Source organism: Pseudophryne corroboree, chromosome 2, assembly GCF_028390025.1.
Source record: "Pseudophryne corroboree isolate aPseCor3 chromosome 2, aPseCor3.hap2, whole genome shotgun sequence".
Taxonomy (NCBI): Eukaryota; Metazoa; Chordata; class Amphibia; order Anura; family Myobatrachidae; genus Pseudophryne; species Pseudophryne corroboree.
In genome coordinates, this window is record NC_086445.1 from 857,391,984 (window position 1) to 857,397,737 (window position 5,754).

The window sequence follows — 5,754 nt, forward strand, 5'->3', positions numbered from 1 at the left end:
GCACTACCGTATCCCCAACCACCAACACGGATACAAAGGGATACTACCTTCCCGCCCTTTGCTGACAGATAAAGTCTGCTTGTGTTCGCTAGTGCGGATATGTGGAGGACGGACGAGCCCTCAATTGATAAAGCTAATTATTTATCTTATAACACAAGCTATTTCCTAACTAGAGACAACATACGCAATGGGTGCACGAGGTGCCGTAACGGTACGCACTTAGCGTAGCAGACGCTAGGCCGTGGTCGAGACGCACGAGCGGCACGTTGCTCACGGCTTACGCTTGGTATCGAGCACGCTATAGGCGGCCGACTACCGTAATGCTACACTACTAGCGTAGCGGACGCCGTGCCCACGAGAGGAACACGAGCGGCGCAGATGCTCACAGGATGACACACAGTAAACCTTGTATGCAACACACTGAAAGGCTAAGCTTATACTATAAACCTTACTACTGAAATACTGTAATGATATAACGCTTCTTAACCTTGTTAATATAAAAGCTGCTTGAGCGACTGAGACGCTCAGTATACCCTTAGTAATGTAATTATAAACACATGATACCTTGTAAGGTTCCAAAACCTTTACTGACGATAATTGGAATGCAAAAAGGGGAAACAGTTACAGCTTATACACTACAAAACTAACATTAATACCTAAACAGAATAACTATACATAAATATACAATAGCGGCACAATCGCAAACAATAACATACAAAGAGAAAGAGTAAATGGCTAACACAGGCGGAGAACAAAGATGGTCACAGAGAAACTTACACACGTGGGAATGATCGCTAGCGCAGTCATGGAAACCAGCTCTCAGTTAGTCAATGATGAAAACCTTGTGGAGAGAAGTGAGTGAGCTGGCCCAGGCTGGCTGCCTTATATACACAACATACAGTACACTACAAAGGGCCCTACAATCTTATTGTTCATTGGACACAGGAATGTCTCTCTGCATTATAACAAAAGGTCATAGGTGGATTCGAACAGGTGGGCTGTGACTATTTCAAACTGCTCAGATGGGAGGTGTCCTTAGGATTACCGCCGCATGGATAATGAACCGCAAATACAGTAAATGTCCATAAACTACTCATAGACATAACTATACGCAGGAGCGATCAATCTTTACCTAACCAGCACCGGATTGTGTCTAATAAAATACTCTTCAGTTAGGTACCAGACACCACTGTTCAACCTGTGTCAGACCCTTCGTATCATGAAAAGAGGAATTCCCAAGTCCCTGAACCATTTACACTAAACATACTTGTTGATATGATTAAGGGGATTATTACCTATAAAACACACTATATTGGTTAAATATGTAACGATCGAGTCGCCCGCCAGACGCACACAAACTCTACCGTAAATGCGCATCCCCATGTGCAGATGACGTGGGAGTGTCCCTTACGCAACCTGAGGGGATGCGTACGCACGGGGGAGTGGGTGCACGAGCAGCGGGCACGTGCATTGGGGTTAGTACAAGGCAATAGTGAATCATGATATTTTTCAACTTTGACAGGTTTCAATAGGTTCCTGACCATGGTCATGAGTTCCTGAACCTTTTCGATCGGAAGAAAAACCTTTTTCTGGTCTGTGTCTAGGATCAGGCCCAGAAAGGTCAGACGCGTTGTAGGAACTAGCTGGGACTTCGGTATATTGAGAATCCAGCCGTGTAGCTGCAACGTCTTCATGGACAGAGACACGCTGTCCAGCAACTTCTCCCGAGATCTCGCCTTTATTAGGAGATCGTCCAAGTATGGGATAATTGTGACCCCCTGCCTGCGCAGGAGCACCATCATTTCCGCCAAAATCCTCGGGGCCGTGGAAAGCCCAAACGGCAACGTCTGAAATTGGTAGTGACCGTCCTGCACTGCAAATCTCAGGAATGCCTGATGAGGGGAAAATATTGGAACATGAAGGTATGCATCCTTTATGTCCAGGGACACCATCCAATCCCCCCTCCAGGCTTGCGATGACCGCCCGGAGTGATTCCATTTTGAACTTGAACCTTTTCAAGTACAAGTTCAGAGATTTCAGGTTTAAAATGGGCCTGACCGAACCGTCCGGTTTCGGGACCACAAACAGGGTTGAATAATATCCCTCTCCCTGCTGGAGATGAGGAACTGTGACAATCACCTGTTGAACATACAATTTTTGGATTGCTGTCAACACTGACTCCCTCTCTGACGGGGAAGTCGGTAGAGCCGATTTGAAAAACCGGCGAGGAGGCAAGTCTTCGAATTCCAGCCTGTATCCCTGAGCAACAATCTCTATTGCCCAGGGATCCACCTGCGATTGAACCCAGACGTGGCTGAAAAACCGAAGACGAGCCCCCACCAGATCTGCCTCCCCCCGGGAAGCCCCAGCGTCATGCGGTGGACTTTGCAGACGCAGGGGAGGACTTCTGCTCTTGGGAACTAGCTGTGTGCAGCTTCTTTCCCCTGCCTTTTCCTCTGGTAACAAAGGACGATCCCCGCACCTTCTTGTTTTTATTGGAACGAAAGGACTGCATTTGATAATGAGGTGCCTTCTTAGTATGCTGCAGGGGGACAAAAGGTAAGAAATTCGACTTACCAGCCGTAGCCGTAGAGACTAGGTCCGAGAGGCCGTCTCCAAACAACTCCTCCCCCTTGTACGGCAAGGACTCCATGTGCCGCTTAGAATCGGCATCTCCCGACCACTGCCGGGTCCACAGGAGTCGCCTAGCAGAAATAGACATAGCATTTATTCTGGAGCTTAATAAACAAATGTCTCTCTGAGCATCTCTCATATACAAGGCAGCATCTCTGATATGCTCTATGGTCATTTGAATGGCATCCCTATCTAAGGTGTCAATCTCCGCAGATAAGGAATCTGTCCAAGCCACAACTGCACTACAAACCCAGGCCGACGCCATAGCCGGTCTAGCAATAGTACCGGAGTGAGTGTAAATGTGCTTCAAGGTAATTTCCTGCCTGTGATCGGCCGGTTCCTTGAGGGAAGCCGTATCCTGAGAAGGCAGTGCCACCTTTTTAGACAAGCGTGTCAGCGCCTTGTCCACTTTTGGTGAAGATTCCCAGCGTATCCTATCAGTTTGTGGAAAAGGATACGCCATAAGAATCCTTTTGGGAACTTGTGGTCTCCTATCTGGAGAGTCCCAAGCCTTTTCGCACAATTCACTTAACTCAAATGATGATGGAAAAGTGACATCAGGCTTTTTCTCTTTATACATGTGTACCCTCGTGTCAGGGACAGGGGGTTCCTCAGTAATATGCAAAACCTCTTTAATGGCCATAATCATGTATCGTATACCCTTAGCCACCTTCGGCTGTAATTTTGCATCTTCATAGTCGACACTAGAGTCAGAATCTGTGTCGGTATCTGTGTCATCGATCTGGGATATGGTGCGCTTCTGAGACCCCGACGGGCCTGGCGCTATACGGACAGGCATGGACTGGGTACCTGACTGATCCCTAGCTTCTGCCTTGTCTAACCTTTTATGCAATAGATTTACATTTGCATTCAAGACATTCAGCATATCCACCCATTCCGGTGTCGGCGTTGCCGACGGCGACCTGACATTCAAACACTCCCCCTCCACCGTAAGCGAGCCTTCCTCGTCAAACATGTCGACACACGCGTACCGACACACTTCACACACACAGGGAACCCCTTTTCTGAAGACAGTATCCCTGTCAAGGCCCTTTGGAGAGACAGAGAGAGAGTATGCCAGCACACACCCCAGCGCAATAACCCTGGAGACCAACACAAAATGTTTTTCCCCAGCAGCGCTGTGTAATATGTAAACCGCCAATTATGTGCCCCCCCCCCCTCTTTTAAGCACTCTTTCACCGTGTGTAAGCAGGGGAGAGTCCGGGGAGCTTCCTCTCAGCAGTGCTGTGGAGAGAAAATGGCGCTGGTGAGTGCTGAGGGAGAAGCCCCGCCCCCTCGGCGGCGGGCTTCTGTCCCGCTCAAACTTAGTAAAATATGGCGGGGGCTCTTTTATATACATGTACAGAGCCCACCTGTACATGTATATAGTCTTTTTGCCATGTAGAGGTTATATTGCTGGCCAGGGCGCCCCCCTCTGCGCCCTGCACCCTTACAGTGACCGGAGTGTGTGAGGTGTATGGGAGCAATGACGCACAGCTGCAGTGCTGTGCGTTACCTCAGTGAAGCTGAAGGCTTCTGCCGCCTGAGACGTCTTCTGACTTCTGTACTTCTGGCTCTGTGAGGAGAACGGCGGCGCGGCTCCGGGGGTGGACGCCCAGTAAGAACCTGCGTTCACCCCCTCTGGAGCTAATGGTGTCCAGTAGCCGAGGAAGCAGAGCCTATCTTTGATAAGAAGGTCTGCTCCTCTCTCCTCAGTCCCTCAATGCAGGGAGCCTGTTGCCAGCAGTGCTCCCTGTGAAAAAGTAGTAAAAAGTAGAAGAAAAATCCAAACAAAATTGCTTTCAGGCAGAGAACTCTGGAGAGCTCTCTACAGTGCACCCATCTTGGTTCCGGTATGAATGGTCGACCATGTTATGGTCGACAGTCATTAGGTCGACCACTATTGGTCGACATTGACATGGTCGACATGGACACATGGTCGACACATGAAAATGGGCGACACATGAAAGGTCGACATATGAAAAGGTCGACATGAGTTTTTCAACTTTTTTTGGTGTCGTTTTTTGCGTAAAGTGACTGGGAACCCCAATTAGTGCACCCCGTCCCCTTGCATGGCTCGCTTCGCTCGCCATGCTTCGGGCATGGTGCCTTCGCTCCGCTACCGCTTCGCTCGGCACACTTTACCGTTCCAATCGTAGTCCATGTGGATCGTAAAGTATGGAAAAGTTCCCCAAAAGAAAAACAAGTTTAAAAATGCATGTCGACCTTTTCATGTGTCGACATTTCAGGTGGCGACCATTTTCATGTGTCGACCATGTGTCCATGTCGACCATGTCAATGTCGACCAATAGTGGTCGACCTAATGACTGTCGACCATAACATGGTCGACCATGTGAACGGATACCACCCATCTTGCTCTGGGCACAGTGTAAAACTGAGGTCTGGAGGAGGGTCATAGAGGGAGGAGCCAGTGCACACCCAGAATCCAAAGCTTTCTTAAAGTGCCCTATCTCCTGCGGAGCCCGTCTATTCCCCATGGTCCTTACGGAGTCCCAGCATCCTCAAGGACGTTAGAGAAATAGATATATAGGTCACAAACACAACTGTCACTGAAATATGCTGCTGGCAAGACATGCTGGGGGTTTTAGTTCCGCAACCGTTGGCGCTCAGTCTACAGATTGGTTAGTAGTATGCCACACATAGGTAGCTATGCTAATAATGAGTCCTGATCAGGCTTACGGGTAGTGTCTAGTCTCCCTTCGTGGAGAGGATGAGGACCTTTCCTATAAGACCTTGGGTCCAACCGTGTGAACAGGGTTGTGTCTATGTTGCCTTCGTGCAAAGGACCTGGACGTGACAAAATGAGTGGGCATGAGAGAACTTCCGCCCTTACAGCTCCTAAATGTTTTCTTCGTTCTCCGATCATCTGGGGTATTTTTTATTTTTTTTTCTATGCAGCATTGGACGCTCGCCACGCATCGGGCTCGGTGTCTCGCTTCGCTCCGCTCGCCACACTTTTCTATTCCAAATAGCTTGTGACATGGACCCAGGGGGTTATGGGAAAGGTCCTCTGTACGAAGAGAATCTAGACGCTACCGTGTGAACAGCCCTGAGCCTAGGCAGAGCCCCGGCCGTAAATTGACGTATGAGTAAGTAAAA